Raw genomic sequence first — 25,000 nt, forward strand, 5'->3', positions numbered from 1 at the left:
CATTATCGTATTTTGCGTTATTTTAATGCAGTTGTGGTCAATTAGTATTGTAGGCCATCGCCGCTTATACCAGACGTATAAGGGTTTTTGTAAGTTTCAATATTGTCATGGAATCGCATATGCCAACGGCGTCTGCTAGATATATAGGCTGCCACTCAACCTAGAACCTTCTATAGTAGATTCACATCAACCTTGCATTTGATGTCTAGGCCCGTCTCTTACTACACTCCTGATTGGCTGTTGGTAAGCCAGTCGCAGGGCTGGAAGCTCTCAGTCTCTCTCGAGAGTTCACATAGGCATGATGTATGCTCCACTTCTCCTGAGGGATACGTCTTTCAAACGTATCCCTCAGGAGAGGTGGAACATACATCCTCCCCATGCGAACTCTTGAGAGAGACTGAGAGTTTCCAGCCCTGTGATTGGCTTATAAATAGCCAATCAGGAGCGTCGTAAGGGACGGGCCTAGACTTGAAATGCACGGTTGATGTGAATCTACTATAGGCAAGCGGTTCCTAACCACGGGGAATTTCACAGTCTCAGGGTGGGAATTGTGACCACAGGTTGGCAGGCTCAAACTGGTTCTAGGACCACACAAATTTCACAAAACGCAGCGTGCGCGGGCCGCATTACTGTGTGGTTCAAGCTGGTCTTTTTCTGAGCTAGATTGTGTCTGTGTTAGTATTTTGTTGCATTTTAGTTGGAATGCACCTTGTGAGTCAGACAATTTTGGAAAGGGGGCGAGTGACATTCTGACATGTGGTGAAAAGTTGAGAACCTCTGGACTGGGCCATACTGATCAGAAGACAAATAGAATTAACACCATGCTGCCAAACGTTCTATGTCCCCCTTTTGTCCGCGATTGAAGCCATCACTGGTGAGTGAACTTTCATGACAGCGTTGTTTCATCCATTGACGATTTTGCTTTTTTGATAATAATAATAATAATAATAATAATAATAATAATAATAATAATAATAATAATAGTGAGAAACGTGATGGACTCCTAAGGAGGCTGGATGCAACCCGGAATCCCAGACTTTAAAAACCACCCTGTCGAAAAGGATGAGCGTGATAGACCAATAATAATAATAATAATAATAATAATAATAATAATAATAATAATAATAAGTAAAATAAAATAAATAAGAAAAATAACAATGATAATAATAGTTTTTGTAGAAGTGGTGATGTAACACTCCGCATTCGTCATGTATAAATGGACTTATGTCATTTCAAAGTCAGTTTTTCTCTTCATTTGTTCCACTCTGAAGTTCCCTCAAGCCAGTTAACCTTTCTGGAGTTCTCGGCGTTAACTCCACCTAGTTTAGAAGTATTCCTTGTTTATATTACCTCAATTGACTTTTGACATTTGTATTTGATGGGTTTCAATCGCTATTCACAATCCAGTTTACTGATTCCACACGGAATTCATGAAGAGGAACGTGAAGTCAGTGTTCATAGGACTTCCCACACTCTACTTGTTTTTCCTAATGATTTAACCGCATTAAGGAATTATTTGATAACAAAAATATCTTCTTAGACTAATATCACGACAAATTATTGGTAAGACGTAGGTGGAGGTTAGATGATCGAGTAATTTATATTTGGAATAATACTTTTATGCGTATAGGTGACGTTCTGCAAGAGGAAGGGTTCAACCTTGATCCTGTAATTGAAGGACGATTGGGACCGTGTCAAATTGTATATATATATATATATATATATAATATATATATATATATATATATATATATATATATGTCACTAGCGCGTGACAATATATGTAGCCAACGGCACGGGAAAAATAAATGGTACCTAGGGATACCGTGTTTTTTCAACACATTGTATACCTCGGAAATGTGTTGAAATAACACGAAAGCGCTTGGTACTCCTTTTATTTTTCGTGTGGCTTTGGCTATATATTATATTTATATATATATATATATATAATATATATATATATATATATATATTATATGTATTTATATATTATATATACATATAATATATATAATATATATTTGTAATCTGTATATGTATATGTGATATATAGATTATATATATATATATATATATATATACAAAAATATATATACATTATTATATATATATATATAATATATATATATAGTATATATACTATATTATATATATACTATAATATATATATATATATATATATATTCACTCCACTATATGGAATCGCTTATGTGGAGGACGATTTCTGATGGAGAGCGTAGAACATTAAACTCAATTTACTTTTTTTTTCAGAACCTCTTTTACTTCTCCTTCATTACTCTTTTTTTCCTTCTTCTTTTTTTATTTTTTTTTTTTTTTTATTCTTTCTTTGAGGAATCTCCTCAAGAGGGACCTGTTATAATTTACCCTTTTGGCTGTTGGTGTCCGAAGACGCTGGAATGAACTCTAGTCGGTTCGAAACATCTTCATGAGAACTGTCATGACTGCTTTTTTGTTGTTGATGTGTTGTTGATGTTGTTGTGAGTATTGTTATTGGTTGATTGTTTTCGTTGTTTATGTTTGGACGTTGTTGTTAGTATTGTGTTTGCATGGTTGGTTTTATTTGGGTGTTGTTGTTGTGGGTTTCTGATTACATATATTAATACTTTGATTGTTGTTGTTGTGACTATTGTTATTGCTTGGTTGTTTTTTGTTGTTGTTGTTGTTGTTAGTATTGTTTAGTTGGTTTATTATTATATGTTAGTATTATGATTGTTATTGTTGTTGTTGTGAGTATTGATATTGCTTGGCTGTTTTTTGTCTATGTTTGGGTGTTGTTGTTGTTATTGTTAGTATTGTTTTTGCTTGGTTGTTTTTCTTTTTATGTTGTTTGTGTGTTATTAGTATATATGCTAGTACTATGATTGTTATTGTTGTTGTGTTGTGAGTATTGTTATAGCTTGGTTGTTTTCGTTGTTTATGTTTGGCTGTTGCTGTTAGTATTATTTTTGCTTTATTGTTTTGTTATTATTGTTTCTTTGTAGTTGTTAGTTTACTGTTATATATATATTAGTACTATGATTGTTGTTGTAAGTATTGCTTTTGCTGTATTGATTTTGTTGTATTGGTTTTGTTTGGGTATTGTTGTTGCTTTGTTATTATTTACGTTATACTATGATTGTTGCTGTTGTTGTTAACATTATTGTTGCTGTTTTGTTTGTATTTGAGTGTTGTTGCTAGATCGATATTAATTATGTTATATTACTATGATTATTATCCTCGATATCGATCTTACCTCTATTAATATTATTATTATTATTATTGTTATTATTATTATTAATTAGGCGTTATTCGCTTTTATTTTCATTATTTTATTATTGTTTGTCTTGCTGTCGTGATATATATATATATATATATATATATATAATATATATATATATATATATATATATATATATATATATATATATATATGAGAGAGGAGTCTGTATAGATCTTTTTTTATTTGTAGTATTATTGTTTTAATTCGTATTATTACTGAACTAAAGTAAAATAAAAGTTTCGTAGGATATACTAATGCGGAGAATAGAATATATGAAGCGAATAAGATCGAATTCAAAATAAGAGTGTCATGAATGAAAAACGGGAATAGCATGAGGAAACGAACCAAGAGATAGAAGAGACTAGAATGAGAATAATAATGGTAAAAAGAAAATATAAGATAAGTAGAATTCACCGATAAAAAAGTTAAAAGAAAAATACACCGATGAAAAAAATTTAAAAGAACGAGGTGGAACAGATGAAGAGATAGAAGAAAATAGATCATCAGACTGCAAGACAATAATAGTGACACACGAAACGACGTAACGAAAGAAAAAGGGAAGAAAATCTTGGGAGAGGCGACGTCGTGTGCTGCTTCGTCATGGCCGACGATGACAAAAGTAGTTATGTCATCATGTTCTCTTTATTTCCTTGTTTCCTTTTTAACCTCCCCCCCTCCTCCTTTTTTTCTAGCTTTTATCGAGGTTCCTTTCGTAATGGCATTCCTATTGGGCGAGGGATGGCTGGCAGCGCTTGGAGGACGTCAGTGTCATTTATTTCTTAATATACAAAGTGTAGGACGCTTTCGGCCGCTCGGTCGAAGGGCCCGGATATGTGTGCGTGGTTATGTCGACTGTGTACGTCCACATCGTTACGCGCGCACATACGCGCACACAAACATTCATATACATAATATACATATATGTGGAAACGAACACTTGGAAACGTGTTTCGCAGATGTCAATTTCAGCCCCACCACGGGACCGAATCCCGGTCTTTCTAGTGAGTGTCCAGGGCATTAGCAGTTCAGACGCCAATGCTACAATGCCCTAGTCTCTCTCTCGTAGGCCCGGGGTTCTGTTCCGTGGTGAGTCTCATATATAATATATATATATATATATAGTATATATATATAATATATATATATATATATATATATCATATCTATATATATATATAATATATATATATATATATATATATATATATGTGTGTGTGTGTGTGTGTGCGTGTGTGTGTGTCCTGTTTGCTTGTGTGAGCATGCGTAGTATTGGGAATCTACTTCCATATAATATTCACAAACGCTGCCACACATTAAGCCATTTTGTTTTTCGTCCTTCTACCGAGGAGGCTATTGATATTGTGCGCCGAGGCCTTTTGCCTCGTTAGCTGAAAGCACTCGGGGAATGAATAACAGCAGGAAATATCTGTAAGGTGCCGAGTACAGGCACAAGAGTCCTCTGTAGTAACTAGCATCGAAGCATTGCTGGAATACAAAGCGGTTATTTCTCGGCGTCAGGAAGCGGCATCGTCTTTTGAAGAATGTCGTAGGAATGTCCTCTCTTTTTTTCTCTTTTTTTTCTTTCATTTTTATTCTTGTTAAATTTTTGCACTTATGGCGTTGATGTGGACCAGAATAGCCAAGATTTTGTGTATGATTTTTGATTAGGCTGTTTTCATTTTTTATCATGTTTGGGGTTTGAACTTCGGTATCGATGGAGATTAGAATAGCTAAAATACCATATTTATTTATTTTTTTAAATATGGAAAGTGCGATCATTTAAGAATGTCACTTTCTGACTATGTACGTTCTTAAACGGTCATTGAGACTGAGTGTCTTCATTTGCATGATCGGGAATTTACAGAGATACAGAGAACAATAATATCTACGTTTAACATTTATGCTTGTGGATTGCTTCTTAGAACTGTAGCTAGTGTCACTGGAGCCTTGTCTCTTATGAAGGTCTATTTGGCTCTGTCATGGTCCTCATATTTCTTGAGAGGAAGGTTTGGTTTGATCCTGTACCTGAGATTGAAAATAGTAAATTTATTATATATATATGAATATCTAAATATAGATATATAATATATATAATATATATATATATATATATTTAGATATTTATTTAGATATATATTTCATGGCTATTAAAATTGGTATTACAACATAGGTTACTGACTGATATATATAATATATATCATATATATATATTAATAAGTTATTATTCCATTATATATATATATATTATGTATGTCGTGTGTGTCATGTGTGTGTGTGTGTGTTGTGTTGTGTGTGTATATTATATATTATTATCTTTTATATATATCTTATATATATATATATATATATTTATTATAGATTATGAAGAATAGAATAGATATAGATTATTTAGTATAGATATAGATATATTATACTATTATATATATTATATATATAATATAAGTAATTAGTATATATATATATATATGTGTGTACAATATATTAATAATGTATATTAATGTGTATATATATATACTATATTTTACTTTTCATATCTATCTTAACCATCATTATGACTTAAAACTCTTAAAAATAGATTCATATTTGACAAACTGTAACTAAAGGAAATTTTTCTTTATCCAACTACTGCAGACAGCTCCTCCACCCACGCCTCAAAAATGTCAAATTATGAACGAATCTTTTTTATGACAAAATTCTCAAGAATTTAATTTGTTTTCAAAACAAAAGAGGCAGTTGCATAGCTCCTTGTAAAGAAAATGTATTACAACACCATTTGCTAATTCTTTATTACGTTCTCTTTTCTGTCTGTTCTCCCACGTCACGCGCACAGCTACGAATCGTGAGTCACAGAAAACTTTTAGAAACGAACGTCTCTCTTGGTACTTAGCTCCGCGAAGGTTTTCTTCTTCTTCTTCTTCTTTTTCTTCTTCTTCTGAATATTATTACCCTCCACTCCCTGGCTGGTAGTAACGTGATTGTGATTCCTCGTCTCTGCCTGCTAACGTCCTTTCTTTTCTTTTTTTTTCTTAATATCGTTACCGTTACTTCTCTCCGTAGGGGGGTAGTGCCGTCAGTGCATCTCATGCGGTGCACTGTAGGCGTTGCTTAAGGTTTTTTGCAGCGTGCCTTCGGCCCGTAGCTGCACCTCTATCATTCCTTTCTTACTGTACCTCCTTTCATATTCTCTGTCTTCCATCTTACTTTCCACCCTCGCCTAACAATTATTGCTTCTCAGTGCAACTGCTTTGAGGTTTTCCTCCTGTTACACCCATCAACCCTATTACTGTCAGTTTCCGTTTCAGCGCTGAATAGCCTCATAGATCCCAGTGCTTGGCCTAAATTCTACTTTCAATTCAATTCAATTCAGTCACCGTTACTTCTTGAAGTCTTTCTTGTTTTCGTGACTCTCTCCTGAAGGCGGTTTGAATTTTTGTCTCTTGGCTGACCTTTGTCGAGCACGTCTTGGTAACGGGATCAAATCGACCTGTTTATGCAGAGTTTTTTTTTTTTTTTTTTCAGTAACTGTGCGTAGTAATATCTCATATCTGTGGGTTGCGATACCGAGTTATATATGTTTGTTTTGTTTTTTCTTGCAACTCTCGTCATAGAATACCTTGCAGTAAAGTGAAGTATATCTTAGTTTTACCAGGCCACTGAGCTGATGAACAGCTCTCCTAGGGCTGGCCCGAAGGATTAGATGTTTTTACGTGGCTAGGAACCGTTTGGTTACCTAGCAACGGGACCTTCAGCTTATTGTGGGATCCGAACCATATTATATCGAGAAATGAGTTTCTATCACCAGAAATGCATTCCTCTGATTCCACGTTGGTCGCGCCGAGAATCGAACTTAGGCCCACCGGATTGATAGCCGAGCGCGAAAACCACTCGTCCAACGAGGAACTCTACCTTGTGGTAAAATACGTAGTGTCACTGGATGGTGCATCAAATCCCAGTATATTGCCGGAATTTGGCAATGGTTATGACACTATCTACATACCAATAGAACGAAGGCAAGCTTTTTCTCTTCATCCAAAATTTTGACATTTCCAAACGAATCCAGAGCAACTCAGATACAAAAGTCTACGGGGTTGTATTACCATGCTTCACTACACAACGAACGGCCTTCCTGCTCCTAGGACTCGCAAACATAAACCCATTTGTTAACTTACACTCCTCTGTTCATAGACACATTTGTCTCCTGTATTGTATGTATTTATGCATGCATTTATGTATATGCATACGTAACTTGTAAATGTGCCTTTCGTGTGATGGTCAAGTTCGTGAATAAATAGACTATGCTATGCAGTGTTGTATTTGAGCATAGGCACTAAAAGTCCATTTTCAGCTAGTGATGCTAGTCTTATTTTCTAGGTTTTGGGCTCTCGTCTATGTTTCTACTCTTTATGATTAATGTTTTCTTCTTCTGTATTTGTGGTACATCTCCCAACCTCTTTCAAGACTCACTGTCGCTACTTTCCCACCCATCGCCACAATCTTTCCCCCATCTTCCCATTCCCTTTAGGAGATACGTGGAGCGGGACCTGTCTCATTGCTACGACTTTGGGCCCAGCTGAGCCCCTAAAAGAGAGAGAGAGAGAGAGAGAGAGAGAGAGAGAGAGAAGAGAAGAGAGATTCGCAGTGGGCTACCTCGGCCTAGCTGCGTAAACCCGCGAATCGGCAACCCGAGGCTAAGCAACGTCTGGTCACTCCATTCCTTCCTTGCTCACATTACCGTTCTGGACCCGACAGCGAACGCACGTCGGTTAAAAGCGTCCTCCCGCTCTGCCTCTTGGTCCATTATCACTGTCGTAAAGTCTGTGTCTTTTCCCATCGGCTCTTTCTCTCCCTCGTGTCCAAGGAGAAGGAAGGACTCTGTTGCTCAAGATTTTTGTACTCGTGATTCGGTTGTGTAACATTTCTGGTGTGATGAGGCCATGTGAGTTAATAATGAGAATATAGAGATACTGAGTGACCTTGTGTGAACTTCGTGACATTGAAGTGCCTTTTTTTTTTAAACGAGTTTGTTTTGGTCAGATTTAGACGTTTGTTTACGAAATTGCCGGTAAGTGGCACTCTATTTTTTTCCCTAGGTCTTATGTTTTATGCGATCTGCAGAAATGTTTTGATAATTCTATAGAGTAATGTTGGACATTTTGTATTTTTTTATGAAGGAAGTATTATGGATTTTCTCGAAAAAGTTAATCAAATTGAAATGATTAAAAATCTTCGTCCGTTATTGTTTATTTATTGAAATTTATGAAATTAAGCTTTACAACCATTTTGATTCTTTGGAACAATTTACCTAGATGTGCTACACTTTGAAATCATTGCATTTCAAGTGACGTTTTCACCCATGAGTTATTTTAACTTTTTATTTTCATTGAAAGTATTAGTGAGAATTATATTTGCGGTCTTTGAAAACATTTAATGTTTGTACAGTAATGATTATTACTCATAAACTGTTTTAGAAATAAAATGAGATAAAATAGCTTTGTTTACTTAGGAATTTCTGGCCTTAAATTAAGCAATAATTGATTCAGTAGCCCATTCAAAGATGCCACTTAAAGTTTTACATTAATATAAAGGAGACCGTCATCAAATGAAGCAGATTTATTGTATTAAACAACACATTGAATATACCTTTGCATTTCAATTGAAAGTTTATATGGTCTTGCCATTCACGAATAAATATAAATATATATAGTTATCATTGAAATAGCCATTCAACTGAATAGTTATTAGGTAGAATAGTTCTCCAAGTGGATGTGTCAAAGACAACTAATGTTGTCACATAAGTGTAAAAAAATATATTCAGATATCTCTCAATCAGTAGAATTATTATTTCAGTAAAGCAGTTGCAATGGGGCTCATAGTTCGTTAGAGGTGATTATTTGTCAAATTACTCATTTTGTGGAATATTTGGTTTGTTTTATCTGTCTTTCGCCATCCTTGTCTGCATGGTATACTGTTCTCGCTAGTAATATATATATCTATCTATCTATCTATCTATCTATCTATCTATATATATATATATATATATATATAGATATATATATATAATAGATATATATATATATATATATAATTTTTGATACATATACAAAACACTTTGTCAATTATTTACTAACGCTTATCATTTTTGTGATGAAAGCGTGATTAACTGTACGTACTATATATTCAAGTATTGACTGTTACGCTGTGAATTCTGGCACGGTAGTTTTTGTTTCTGTAGTGGAATCGACTCTTATTTTTTTTTTCTTTTTTTTTTTAAGTCTCTCTCGATATCAGCTGGAACGCAGCCAATTCGTTCCAGTGATACGGGTCGTTGGTTACATCTGCACCATTTGGATTTTTTTTTTTTTAATGGATGCTTTTGTTTTTCTTTTTCGGTCGAGTTGTTTTACGTGATTTCCAATATGATTTCTCGATATTAATATTGAAAAGTGTTTAAACGAAGGAAATATGATGATGTCAGTAAGATTTTTCTGTCTTAAAAGATTGTTTACAGATTTTCGAAGAGAGGCCTTGATTTGTATATCATTCGAATAAACGTATCGACATATTGACATGCCACTGTGAATGAAATGTTGAAAGTCATAAAAGAAGGTCAAATTCTCATATAAGAATGATAAAAATAAACATTTATTTCAACTGTCATCTTGAAAGAACGCTTGATGGTTTGATCGAATTCGCAATCTCCCGAGGAACATTTACTGTCAAGTAAGTGGCGCGTTTTCTCTCTCTCTCTCTCTCTCTCTCTCTCTCTCTCTCTCTCTCTCTCTCTCTCTCTCTCTCTCATATCAAAGGACCAATCGTTTTAAATTGTACTAAAAAATGTTCTCTTAGAAGTGGGTTTCATAAGACCTGCAATTTTAGTGAATTTTTATAATTATCGCTCCTTGTTTTCTTATGAGTTTTTTACTATTGGATGTATATATTATTTTAAGAATAATGGAATTTATCTATTTCTTAATACTTGGATAATATATGAAGAGTTAGAACTTAGCAAACTAATCGACAAATCACGAATAATATGTAATAGTTTCAGAATTATGATTTGATTTTCTTCAATGAACAGTTTGTCGGTCTTTTTTCAAAGACATTTATGCTCATTTTTAAGTGCTGGTCAGAAGTATCACACGTTAAAATCAGCGACTTGTTTCTGTGTAAGTTTTAAGCGAATTTGATAATGAAGATACATCCTTATTGGTGGCACTTTCAGAATCACTAGTGATTTAGAGTACAACCATAACTTTCTGTTGACATATGTCCTTGGAAAGTACTAAAGTTATTTGATTAAAAACTGAAATGATATTAGGTATCGATGACTTGTTTCCCATAGATTTCTTGAATTCCTTCTACCAAAGAAATCATGAATCAAGGAAGCTGTTTGTTAGTATATGTTTGAATTATGATGGAGAACCTACGATTGCGTAAGGATGTGAAAAAGTCTACGGGATTTTGTTTGTCAGTATTCAAAGTATTATTATTATTATTATTATTATCATTATTATTATTATTATTATTATTATTATTATTATTATAGAAGCAAATCCACAGTTATGTATATGTACCGAATTATCTTTAAATATATGTCCATATTCATAACTAGAGAATTTGTTTTTGCATTTCAAGACTTATGCTATGAGTATTTTTTTAATTACTGTTATTATTAATATTGGTAAATATATTAATATATTGTTATTACATTTATCCTTTAATTTCAGTATAAGAAACATGAATTATATATAAGAAAAAAAATTAGCTGTGGTACTTACAAGTTTACGTTGTCCTCGTAAAATTATTAAAATAAAGATTTAAAACTAGCAAAGCATGGTCATTCAGATGTTTGTGGAGACGTGTATTTGTTAAAAAAAAAATTAGTGAAAGGCTGTTAATTGTTATTCTTAGAACCTAAGCAAATTGAAGATGACTAGTTAATTTGACAGTCTAGTGTGTAGTATTGATTGATTTCTGAAGTTGAAATAATTTAGATTTTAGATTCTCTCTCTCTCTCTCTCTCTCTCTCTCTCTCTCTCTCTCTCTCTCTCTCTCTCTCTCTCTCTCTCTCTCTCGTTTTCAATAGGACGTCTTCTATATTAGATTTTGCTATTTTTTTATATTCGCTTTAAAATGAAGTGTTGAATTTTGTTGCTAGGATAACCTATTATATGCCAATGTAAATAGCTCTCTCTCTCTCTCTCTCTCTCTCTCTCTCTCTCTCTCTCTCTCTCTCTCTCTCTCTCTCCTCCGGAAGGTTTTATTTTCACAAGTACTCGCTGTTTGTACATAATCTGAGCTTATAGGTAATATGGCTGCCTAGTAAGAACGTTGTGTACGGCAATTTTTACTTATTTTAATATCGCTCACCAGTCGCTAATTTAATGCCTGAAAGATTATTTCACAAAACTTTGAATATTCGTTTTTAATTTTTTGTGATCAATTTTATACCTCGGTGTTTTTTTGTTTTTTTTTTTTCGTCGTTCTTCTACAAGAAATCATTCTATTACTTTTGCTCTAATTTATCATGATTCTTGCTCCTTATAAGCAACACTGATTATGTTGCAGTTGCAATGCTTTTTAATTCTCTGGTTTAATTCAGTGAAAATTTAAAAAAAAGTACGTAACGATGCTTTGGAGAACCACCAAGGAATACTTAGTTTATTTATGTTTCTCAAGTGAGCATGTGATTTTTATATGTAAATTTTTATTTTACTGTATAATGGTTTTGATTGTTGCAGTATTTAAATCTGTTATGCACTGTTCTTGTCTATATAAATTTTTATCACTTTATTCTGCGGTTTGTTCGTTATAGCTGATCTTGCATTATGAAAAATAATATAATAATAATTGGGAATGAATAATAATATAATTATAATAATTGGGAAAACTCTCTATCACGAGAGTATGTATATACAATGTTCTAAGGGGTCAACAATAATAAGAATGTAAACATTTATAAACACTTTTATAAAGTGTTCATAAATTATACACGAACTTTTAAATTTTTAGTTATTGTAGAACCCTTAGAATAATAATAATAATAATAATAATAATAATAACTAATAGATAAAAATAATAATAATAATAATAATAATAATAATAATAACAGTGTGAATTTTAACAATATTTTCCTATCTTCGAGGTCAAGACAAGTTAAATAAATGAACAGAAAAATTAAAACTACAATAATTATACTTAGAACAAAATAAATCCGTAACCCTTTCTCAGCCAAGCCCCGAGGAAAACAATGCGAAGTAAAAAAAAAATAAATAAATAAAATAATAAAAATAAAAAAAGGGGGGGGGGCCGGGAAGAAATGCGTAATAAACGCAAAAATACTACATTATAAAATCACACATTTAACTTCTCAGTGTCCTTGCTGGCCGGTTAAGGATGGGTCCCCGTGAGGCCTGAGAGACGCAAGAACGAGTGATAGGGTGTTGGGTTGAGTGTGTCGGGGCATCAGGAGAAAGGATTATCTTTAGTAAAGAAAAGAAATGAAAGCTATGGGTGTTGATCCTCTCTCTCTCTCTCTCTCTCTCGACTGGTAAATTTGGTCCTAACTACGTGATGTATGAATAATAAGATAAAGAGTTATTGGTATTACAAGTGTTCGCTCATTACTGAAACGAAAATTGTTGTTATTATTATTATTATTATTATTATATTATTTTTATTATTATTATTATTACAAGTAGCATGAGTCTTGAAATGGAGAAACAGTTCCACAGTTATGTTCGGAAACAAGTAGGTTTAGAAATAAATGCAGAGCTTTCGAGAATCTGTTGGAACCCCCTGTACAGTCATTTGCACCCATACATAACTGGAATTGTTTCTCCATTATTAATATTATTATTATTATTATTATTATATTATTATTATTATTATTATTATTATTATTATTATTATTATTTATTATTGTTGTTGTTGTTGTTTCAGCGGTGAAAACGACGATAGCAACAGTGTTTTAATTCATCTGCATTGAACTGTGAGCATTCGTAGACTCATTTACGCACATGAAATTCTCTATTTTAACATAAAGATATATTTTTTTCGATGATCATGAAAATGATAATAATAAACATATATACTATATGTGTGTGTATGTATGATTATGTATATATATATATATATATATATATATATTATATATATATATATATATTATATATATATATATATTATATATATATATATATATATATATATATATATATGTTTGTATGTGTGCATATACCAAAATGTTCTTATACCTTTAAACAAACGTAACATATCTCGATCGATTTTGTATTGCAACCAAAACTGCAGATGCCAAAAGAAGCATTTTTTTTTTCTTTTCGTTTTGAACATTTTAGTCCATTTTTCAGTATTCTAATTTTTTTTTTTTTGTTGTGTGTTGGTTGGCGGTCGCTAAGTGGTTAGTTTTGAACGTTTTAGTTCATTTTTAAGTAATCTGAGAAATTTGTCCTATTTTTCATTCAGAATTTTGCAGCCATGAAAGCAAGGAGGCAACTCGAAGATGATGTGAATGTAATCTGTAGGGCTCCTTCTATAAATATTTGCATAGGATTTTGAAGAAGGAATCCAATTGCATACAATGATCACTTTAGACTTTATAGGAAGCAGGCAAACTGCAAGTGCAAGGTTGAAAGCGAAGAACTCATTGAATGAGGATATCGCGTTTACTTGCCGATTTTACAATAAATAAAAGAAAGGTGGTAAAAGATGGACATTTTTATGCAGGAAGTATTAGTGTTCTACTTGATATTGATAGAACTGGCTCCTCCCAGTAGCTGAGAACTGAATGCCGGTATTAATGATAAGAGTTGACTTATATAGATATTATGTATTAAATTTTATAGTTAATGATAAGGGTTATCATAGAATGATAGAGATCAGAACGATTAATTGTAAAATGGAGAATCGAACTAAGCATTCGTTATTAATTTTTATGTCATATTTTGTTGAAAGGAAACATTCATAACGTCAAATAATGCGGCGTAGAGCAGACAAAGATATCAAACTTCATATACGTGTATTCAGGAATACGGTAGTTTTTTTTTCTAATGCCATAATAAAAACATCTTAATTTGTTGGACATGACCGTGTAAATGATAACTTTTGAAGATATGTTTTATTAATTTACTGTCATTTATTATAATTTTGGGTCAATATTTTTAATGTTTAAAAAGTTCATATGCGTTTATTTAGGAATACGGTGGTATCTATCTTTTGTTTTTTTAAGCCATAATAAACATATCTTAATTTGCTGGTCATGACCGTGTAAATGGTAACCTTTGAAGATGTATTTTATGAATTTATTGACTTGTATTATGATTTTTGGGTCAATATTTTGAATGTTTAAAAAGTTCATATGCGTTTATTTAGGAATATCCTAATGAGGTATTTTATTAATTTATTGTCATCCATTATAATTTTTTAAGCAATATTTTGAATGTTCAAAAAGTTCATACGCATTTATTTAGGAATGCGGTCGTATCTTTTTTTATTTAGCCATAATAAAAATATCTTAATTTGCTGTACATGACCATGTAAATGATAACCTTTTAAAATATATTTTACTGATATATTATCATTTATTATAATTTTTCGGTAATAATTTGAATATGTTTGGCATTGTCAGTAGTAACCTCATCCGAGTCTGTATAGATGTTCAGTCCCATAAATGATTGACAAATTTGTTCTGTGTCCTGACGCAAACATGTCATCTGTCATTACTGCCATTTCGTCAATCTGCTTCCAGATCTTGTTTTCCAGTCGCTCCCTTCTGTGACAAGATGGCCTTAACCTTCTCCTTATTTACTCGGTCTTCGAAGTACCGTCCCCCTACCCGGCCCCCCCCTTCAGATACAGATCTCTGGGAGACGGGCCTTTCCAGGATTTAAAGTCTGCTCCAAGTCTTCATTTCCGCCATTCTAACTTTCCTTTAAATTCAATTTTTTTTTATTTTTAGTACTTATTTAAGAACGAAATATTATTATTGTTAAAAAATACCCAAAGTAGCAAGAGTCTTAAAATGGAGAAACAAATCCACAGTTATCTGTATTTAAAGATGAAATCAGTGGCGTGGTTGGTATGGTGTTGGCGTGTCACCTCGGTGGCCGCGAGTTCGATTCTCGAGCATTCCACTGAGGTGTTGGAGATGTGTATTTCTGGTGATAGAAGTTCACTCTCGATGTGGTTCGGAAGACACGTAAAGCCGTTGGTCCCGTTGCTGAATAACCACTGGTTCCATGCAACGTAAAAACACCATACAAACAGGTTGAAAGTTTTTTGTTGACAGTTTTTGTAGTTGTTTTTACAATAAAAATATTAGATCAAAATAAAAGTTAAAAACCCTATGAGGGATCGAGTGATGTCCCTAACTATCCTTTGATATGATTCTTCACAAATTTGACTTCATCATTATATTCGGTCAACTTATAAATGTTTAATCAGTTTCATTTTATGTCATCTTTATTATTATTATTTTTAAAAGTGTATGGTTATCAGCGACACAAAGACTGAGTGTCCTGTGTCGAAGATGTATTGGTTGAAATTACTCTTATCCCCTACTTAAGGGAAAATTATTATTATTATTTTTACGATTGTGGTATTAATAGTAGCTGTTCTAGCAGCAGGAATACTGACCATGATTGTGATAAAACAAGGAAATCGTATTACTCAAAAAGGTTATGTATTAATAGTAGCTGTTTTAGCAGCAGTAATACTGGCCGTGATTGTGATGAAATAAGGAAATCGTATCACTCTAAAAAGGTTATCGCCCCCCCAAAAAAAAATCCCGGTTGAAATTTCATTTTTTTCTCGAACAGCGCACAATCTTCCGTGTTCCCTTTTAACATAGCGTGCAAGGGGGTGAATTCTCTGTTGAAATCTGTTGCCTGGGAATGTAATTTCATATCGGCAGAGGCTGTTAGTGTTTCACGTGGTCATCCGAGTGTGCACAGAAGTGCTATTGTTGAGACAAATTTCTTAAAATCCCGAACTTGATCCACACGCCGTGACCAAAGGAATAAGGGAAGCGATTGGGGTGGGGGTGGGGGCGGGTTCGTGTCTCAAACGACGTAGTTCGTGCTGTCTTCCCCCCGTCCCCCCTCCCCCTCCACCTTGTTCTCTCTCTCTCTTGTGTGTGTGTGTGTGTGTGTAATTGTGATGTGATAGCCACAATGCCCTCTTAACTTCTCGAATTCTTCGCGCTTTTCTGCATACGCTTATGACTACAAAGCCCTAAGATCCATGTGCAAGAAATATGAAGAAATGATGACGTCCGGTAACAGGAAACGAATCTGCGATACCCTAATCACGACGAGGTCACGTTGCAGACCTGACCGCGAGAAAGGTAAAAGTCCATGGCCTCCCTTACATACATATATACCTGTCGCTTTCAGGTATATTTATTAGAACTGGAATAGACACCATCCTCACCATTGTACCCATTTGGGCAAAGCGATTGCCCACTTGGGTACGATGGTGGATATGGGTCTATTCCAACTCTAATAAATATACCTGAAAACGACAGGTATAAATGTATGTATGTCAGAGAGGCAATAAACTTTTATCCTTTTCCTGGTCAGGTCGGCAACGTGACCTCGTCGTGATTATGGTATCGCGGGTTCGTTTTCCGCTACCGGGCATCATGATTTCTTCATATTTCTTGCACTTGGATATTGAGGCTTTGCAGTGACAAGCGTACACAAAAAAAAAAGCCCGAAGAATTTGAGAATTTAAGAGGGCATTTTGCTATTACAATTACATATGTCTCTGGCAAAATTCACCAGTAGATTTTACATAAATATGTGTAAATATATAAATATATATTATATGATATTCATATATATTATATATATTATATATATAATATGTATATATATTAATATATATCAAAACCGCTAAAATTTATCAGGCCCATGCTAGGGGGCGGGTTAACACTCACACGTGGATGAATTGTATCTGTGGCAGCCATACCTTGAGATGAGAACAAGAACTAAGGGGTGGATGAGGACTATGAGTCGAAGGTTGAATGTATATATATATATATATATATAATAATATATATATATATATATATTATAATATATACTATATATATATATATATATTATATATGTATATTATATATATATATAGTATATATATATATATATATTATATATATATATATATATATATATATATATTATTATATATATATATATATATATTACTACAGTATATACATATATGTGTGGATAGAATGACAAAGGGTTAACATTTGTGATTACGCATCTTTTAGTTTGCAAAGACGTTAACTTGAAAACAGATATAAAATTATAAATTGCAGAAAATAAGTTAAAAGTGAACTGGAAAAAAAACACGATGAATCCGATATTTCTTTTGAGTTATGTTAAAAAAATAAAACAAAGTCGAATATGTACGAGGAGAAACGAGGAAGAGATGATAATAATTGATGGAAAGGAGAAAAGGGAGAAGAGGAGAGAATGTGGTGTGTGAGGCGAAGGCCCCCTGCGCGCGCGCATTCACTCGGAAAAATTGGAATGGAATGCAGTCATTTCGAGGGAGACCTTGTGCATGTGTCTACGAACAAATGGATGCGGGAGGTTGATGGTCGCCTAATTTTTCGTGTTTTTTTGTATACTTTTTTTGTGTTTTTTTTATAGTTTTGTATTTTTCGCGTTTTTTCTAGTTTGTATATTTTTCGTGTTGTTTCTGTCTTTCTTATTCGTTTTTTTATAGTTTTGTATTTTTTGCGTTTTTCCTAAGTTGTTTATTTTTCTAGTTTTTTCATTCATGTTTATTATAGTTTTGTATTTTTTGCGTTTTTCCTAAGTTGTTTATTTTTTTAATTTTTTTTAGTGTTTATTCGTGTTTTTTCTATTTTTTCATTTTCGTGTTTTTCCTAGTTTGTTTATTTTTTTTTCTAGTTTATTTTTTTGTTTTTTCTAGTTTTTAAATCGTGTTTTTCTAGTTCCTTGTTATTTTTCGTGTTTTTCTATTTTATATTTTTCGTTGTGTTTATACTAGCCAAGTAAATACTTGCCCGGTGGAGTTCTCTTATCAGCCTTTCGTCTCACCTTATTTAGGTAAATGCTTGACTTTTAGCCTTTTTTTATCCCTGTTTGCGGTCCTAATTAGGTATATGCTTCCCAACCAACGTTTTTAATCCTATTACGTAATCTCATTTAGTTATTTGTCTGACATCCGATCTTTATTTGTAGCCTTTTGTACTGCCTGGTTTAGTTATGGTTGGACGTTGGACGCATTTATTTATTTACTTATTTATTTATTTATTTCCTTATTAAGAGAGAGAAAAGCTTTTTTTTTTATTCAAGTACATATTTGACTGTCTGCGAACTTTTTGAGATGCATTTTTGAACTTGGAGAGTTTTAAAAAGAATCGTTTGACACTTGAACTACTCTTTTGTGAGAAAACAACTTACTGAGCCATATGCTTGGCTGCGAAACTTTTTTTCTACGTTATATATGGGCTGAATTAATCAAGAAATACAATTGCTGGACCATTGAACGATTTTATCTTAGTTTGCTAACTTTTTGAGGTACAATTTTTTTCTGTAAAAGAAAACTATTGAGATGGCTCTTCGTTTGTCCATACTTTTTCGGTCCGCCCTCAGATCTTAAAAACTACTGATGATAGAGGGCTGCAAATTGGTATGTTGATCATCCACCCTCCAATCTTCAAACATACCAAATTGCAGCCCTATAGCATCAGTAGTTTTAATTCTGACACTGCTATAGGTGCCAACAACACAGGTCAGCACCGGGCCATGGCTGAGAGTTTCATACAGCATTATACGCTGTACAGAAAACTTCTGCTCATTTTTCACTTGTTTAAATGTGAAACCTGCTCTTAAATGGCCTTTGGCTAATAGCACTGTCTGAAGAAACCAGGAAGCGGGTCCCTCCAACCATCTGTTTCGTCTATAGACCTCAGCAACTGTTAGATCTATTGGCTTATCTTTGTACAAGTCTCTTGTCTACCTGCTTACGTAGACGAACATTCATTCAACCCTCAAACTTGTTTTCAATAGTTCGTCAGTCCAGAGCGAAATAGAAGAGACTTATTATTGCTGTTTGTTGCTCGTGCCCCACAAAAGGCCTGTCCCAAACCAAGAGGGTTGGATTATTATTTATTATTATTATTATTATTATTATTATTATTATTATTACTATTATTATTGGCATACGAACATGTGTAGCAAACCGAACGTTGATCAACTTCCACAGTAGTGGGTGCATGTGCGTTTAAGATAGTATAGAAGAAAGAATGTTTGTATATAATATATATATATATATGCATATATATATATATATCTATCTAGTATATATATTATATAAAAAAAATTTTTTTTTTATTTAATTACACATATATATACATATAATTATAGATATAATATATATTTAAATTTATTAAATAATTTATGTGTGTGTAGAAAATAAATGAAAACTACGTTTACATGATCCCAAATTGAATTATTAAATAAATGAATAATTTATGTATTAATTTATTCAAGAACTCGGGGAAAGTAAAGAAGAGTGATGTTTGTACGAACCCTCCAACTCGCCAAGATTAAAACCACGGTGTCTTTTGAGATCTAATTCGGGCCGTTGCGGACTAACCAGAAAATTATTTTCGTCTTTGATTCCATGAACCGAAGCGTTGTTGTCTTCGCATTAATCTCCCGTCTATCAGCTGAAGGAGTAGATTATGTCTCTCAAGTGAAAATAATCACCTCTTTAACAGATTTTACACGCACGCCGTGGCAGGACAGACTCGGCGAAGTCGGAGGAGAAGTCGCCTCGAACATTTCTTGAATTTTCCGGCTTCTCCAGAAAGGTTCATTCGAGAGAATTCCGTCTGTCCGTCTCTTATCTGGAATTTCTTTCGTGGTTAGGCCTTCTTTCTCGATAACTGTCAGCTTGTTCAAGATTAAAACGTAGGGAGATAGTACCGTCAGTGCACCTCATGCGGTGCGCTGTAGGCATTACTTAAGGTTCTTTTGCGGCGTTCTTTCGTCCCCTAGCTGTAATCCCCTTGTATTCCTTTTACTGTACCTCCTTTCATATTCTTTTTCGTCCATCTTACTTTCCACCCTCTCCTAACAGTTGATTCATAGTGCAACTGTGAGGTTTTCCTCCTTTTGCACTTTCCAAGCCTTTAACTGTCAATTTCCGTTTCAGCGCTGAATGACCTCATAGGTCCCAGTGATCGTCCTTTGGCCTAAATTTAATTCATTTAGAACGAAAATTTCCTAAGGGAAATGTTTAACATTCTTTTCTCTACCCACTTACTGTTTGCTTCTAGGGTCACAATGTGACTCCACAATGTAACCCGTTGCCGATCAGATCGGTTTGCTTAGGATCGTTGCACGTTTTGCTTGCTTGCTTGTCCATGCTCCAATTGACAGCCACAGGAGACATGTCCTTGCATTCTTTTAGAGACGTTGAAGAATTGCTCACTATTCGGGGTTAGGTCTTGCTCCCTTTCTTCTCATCTTTTGCTTGTTTTCACCCTCTCGGATAATGGTGCGGGGTTGCCCATGGATAGATAGATAGATAGATAGATTACTGAAAATTACATACACAGGTATAACAGTTGTAAGATTTCATGATGTCTTAAGTATAAATAAAGTTTTAAAGATATTTAATCACACACACACATATATATATATATATATATTATATATATATATATATATATATATATATATATGTGTGTGTGTGTGTGTGTGTGTGTATGTATATTTATATATATATATATATATATATATATATATATATATATATATATATATCCACATATCCACAGGTGGAAAATAAGAGGCGGGGTGTAAAGTCGAAACCGGTCAGGACCTACACCCCGCTTCTATTTTTTTCAACCGTGGATGTGTGTGATACATGAATCACGTGCAAAATAAAATTATTATAATGACACACACTATATATATTATATATGTATGCAGTATATATAAACAAACATAAAACATCTATACACACATTCAAGCAAGGTATATAACAGATGGGACGTGAAATATTAAATTCCTCTTCAGTCATTCCAATAGTGACTTTTACAGAGCAGGGCTTTGAAGAGTACGTACGAATAAAAACCACCATAAATCACTGTTATGTCTTAACTATTCTGGGAGTGATTTGTATCTGCGTTACGTAATTTATTGTAGGCGTGAACTGAGTACTAGCATGGCTCTTTCAATTTGGTGAAGTTGATACAATTGCTGTCGTTTTTTGCTTTGTTGTATGATAATATTGATGGATTTTCCTAATATTTTGGTATTCCATTCACATCATATTTCAATTGCTTCGTTTTATCTAATTACATATTTTTTGAACAGTGCTATTACTTATGCACGTTAATTTAGCGTATGTTTTCATATGTGAGTATCTGTGTAGCTACGTTTAAATAAGATAATGATTAAAATCACCTTGTTTAGCTTACTTGAACTTAAGGCTTAACTTACACATGATTTATTCTCTACAAGAAATAAGTGATGTTAGTGTCAGTGCACTCGCCTCTCTCTCTCTCTCTCTCTCTCTCTCTTCTCTCTCTCTCTCTCTCTCTTCTCTCTCTCTCTCAATGGGAGGGCCTCGACGAGTTTATCGTCACCCCACTGGTGTGGAATCATTTATAAAATATTCATTGGGTTCTCTCTTTTGCAGTCCATGATCCCAGTGATTATCAGCAGTTTGATATGATCTTCAAAGGTGCCTTTAGCTCTAAGTCCCAATTCCTGGCTTACTAAGATTTGAGTGTTTTGTCCACATTTGATTTTTCCGTTAATATTATACGCATGAGACCAAACAAATACAGAGAGAGAGAGAGAGAGAGAGAGAGAGAGAGAGAGAGAGAGAGAGAGAGAGAGAGACCCGGCTCGTTTTGTCAGATTTCCTAGAACTTATTTACATAATGCATTCTTTTGTTAGAAAAATTTTTCTGTAGGTTTGCCGTTATCCCTGTCCCCGCCAATCCCACCTGTTTGCCGCCCCACCCCACCCTCTCTCCTCTCTCTCTCTCTCTCTCTCTCTCTCTCTCTCTCTCTTTATGCCCTCGATTGCTCATTACATGAGGAATTGTGTTCGAATCTCGAACCAGACGAGGGAGGACGAATGGCTTCGTTCCCTAATTCCAGTATGCTTCTATTGACCTAAGCAGAGAATTGTGTACTTAGTTGCTATAGTAGATTCACATCAGCCGTGCATTTGATGTCGAGGACAGTCCCTTACGACGATCCTGATTGGCTGTTGATAAGCCAATCACAGGGCTGGAAACTCTCAGTCTCTCTCGAGCGTTCACGTAGGCAGGATGTATGTTCTCCCCTCCTGAGGGATGCTTTTGAAAAAGGTATCCCTCAGGAGCGGTGGAACATAGATCCTACCCATGTGAACTCTCGAGAGTCTGAGAGTTTCCAGCCCTGTGATTAGCTTATCAACAGCCAATCAGGAGCGTCGTAATGGACTGGCCTAAACATCAAATGCACGGTTGTTGTGAATCTACTATAGCAACTGTTGTAGGTTGTAACTTTAGTAAAAATGGACATCAGTCTTCGTTGCTCTGTCAAAATACGTACGATCAAAATGAGAGGTATGTATACCTCGACGAGGTAATCCTCATCCCACTGGAGTGAAACCAATCATAAAATCCTCTCTAGGCAAAGTGTAATTATCAGGCAGGCATATATCCTTGCTTCAGTATTCCTCTTTCTCGTAAACGTCGATGGAAAAGATGTGGTTGATGCAGAGAGAGAGAGAGAGAGAGAGAGAGAGAGAGAGAGAGAGAGAGAGAGGGCTGAACCAGCGAGTAACTTAATCCTAAGTTGTTTACAACATCGACACAGGTCTGGTTAGGTTTGGGTCGAAAAGGGTCAGGCAAATTAAGGTTGGGTCCACGTGTGACGGGGCTGGGGCTTTTTCGACTTCTTACGTTCTTTTTTTTATTTATTTATTTCTTTTTTTTCTAACATGTTATTCTGCATATTCATCCTCTCTCCACATCATTTTCCTTTTCTTTCATAAGATGTGGCATTGTATGTAATGCCTTTGTTGTATAGTTCGTGATTTTTTGTTTCAACGAATAAAATTGAAAAATTCCCATATGGTGGAAAAATTTAACTTTTCTTAACTTGTGAAATGCAGAAGGAACATTTTCGTTGTATGTATACACATTATTATTATTATTATTATTATTATTATTATTATTATTATTATTATTATTATTATTATTAACTGTTTAGTAAAAAGAAAAAGTCAGGCACACAGAAATGACAGCGAATTTTTAATCAGAGGTAACTGGATGTGATAACTACTTTCGGGGTGGTTGAAATCTCTCCACTTCCAACGTGGTTTCAATGAACTGCCATTAATAGCAGAATTTAATCTAACCCAGAAATTGACCACTATATATATATAATATATATATATATATATATATATATATATATATATATATATATATAGATAATATATATATATATATATATATATATATATATTATAAAGTAATGTTAATGAAAGATTATTTTAGATTATAAGATTGTATAGTGAAAAGGAAAAAGTCAGACACAAAAATGACAGCGAATTTTTAATCAGAGGTAACTGAGTATGATAAGTACTTTCGGGGTAGTTGAAATCTCTCCCCATGCATCGCGGATTCACTAAACTGCCATTGATAGCAGAATTTATTCTAACCCAGATAAAACGGACCACCGGATGTTTTATTTTCGTTTGCTTTGGTTTCAATCAGTTTTGTCACAAAGTTTTGCCATTGACACAAATATATGTACATTATATTATACATAACTTTTCATAATTAACTACTGCGACCAACGACTAATTAAGGCCTCTCATGGTCGAGGTGGGTGATACCGACAATCAATAACGAATAATAAAATATTATATATATATAATATATATATATTTATATATATATATATATATATATTATATATATATATATATATATTTAATAAAGTAAGTTATGAAGATTATTTGATTATAAAAATGTTTTTCAGAAAGTCAATGAAAATGTAGGCATTTCTCCAGATGTAATCGGACAATGTTCATCATTAGATTTCATAGTAATCTTCAGAACCAGAGAATTTACTTCATGGCATAAATAATTAACCGTCAGTAAGAGGTAAGAAAGTTTTAGGTTTCAGTTTGATCAAAATAAAGAACTTTGCCAACCAGCTGACGCTCTTCCTTCATCACCAGAGTTGTTCTTTCGTTTTAATCTCTCTCTCTCTCTCTCTCTCTCTCTCTCTCTCTCTCTCTCTCTCTCTCTCTCTCTCTCTCTCGTCACTTCATCTTTTCGCCGCGGTTTGTCCTTCAGTGTCCTTCCTTAGCTGGTCTCAGTTGTTTACGCTGATGGACTGAGAGAGACCACGATTTTACGCTTAAGTTGTTTGTGCTTCGAAAAGGGTCGAATTTAGACGGTGCTTTTTTTTTCTTTTGGTTTATTTTTTTTTAAAGTCTGTTACTGCTTTTTTACTACAGAATATTTTCGAAGGATTTTCAGTATTTAATTTTATGTTTTCTTTGAGTTTTTTTTTATTTTTTTGCATCGTTCCTTATGAAATTCGTACAATTATTTTTTTTTCATGTGTTTTGTGTGTTTATCTCTATTGATTATAAAGAAGTTTAAGATTTCTGCTATGTATTTAATGTTTT

The 25,000-nt window shown here is 33.7% G+C and overlaps 1 protein-coding gene across 5 annotated transcripts in view; it reads left to right on the forward strand.

Annotated features, from left to right (window-relative positions):
* Positions 1 to 25,000, forward strand: part of LOC135200064 (uncharacterized) — a 423,322-nt gene that overhangs the window by 353,698 nt on the left and 44,624 nt on the right. For 2 of the 5 annotated variants that reach the window (XM_064228323.1, XM_064228325.1), the window contains exon 1: positions 8,017 to 8,342. The exons of the other annotated variants lie outside the window; for them this stretch is intronic. The gene's annotated coding sequence lies outside the window, so the exon portion shown is untranslated. Of the gene's footprint in view, positions 1 to 8,016; positions 8,343 to 25,000 lie in introns of those variants that run through there. 5 annotated transcript variants of the gene reach the window in all.

The sequence above is a fragment of the Macrobrachium nipponense genome, chromosome 26 (assembly GCF_015104395.2).
Source record: "Macrobrachium nipponense isolate FS-2020 chromosome 26, ASM1510439v2, whole genome shotgun sequence".
In the NCBI taxonomy this organism is placed as follows: domain Eukaryota; kingdom Metazoa; phylum Arthropoda; class Malacostraca; order Decapoda; family Palaemonidae; genus Macrobrachium; species Macrobrachium nipponense.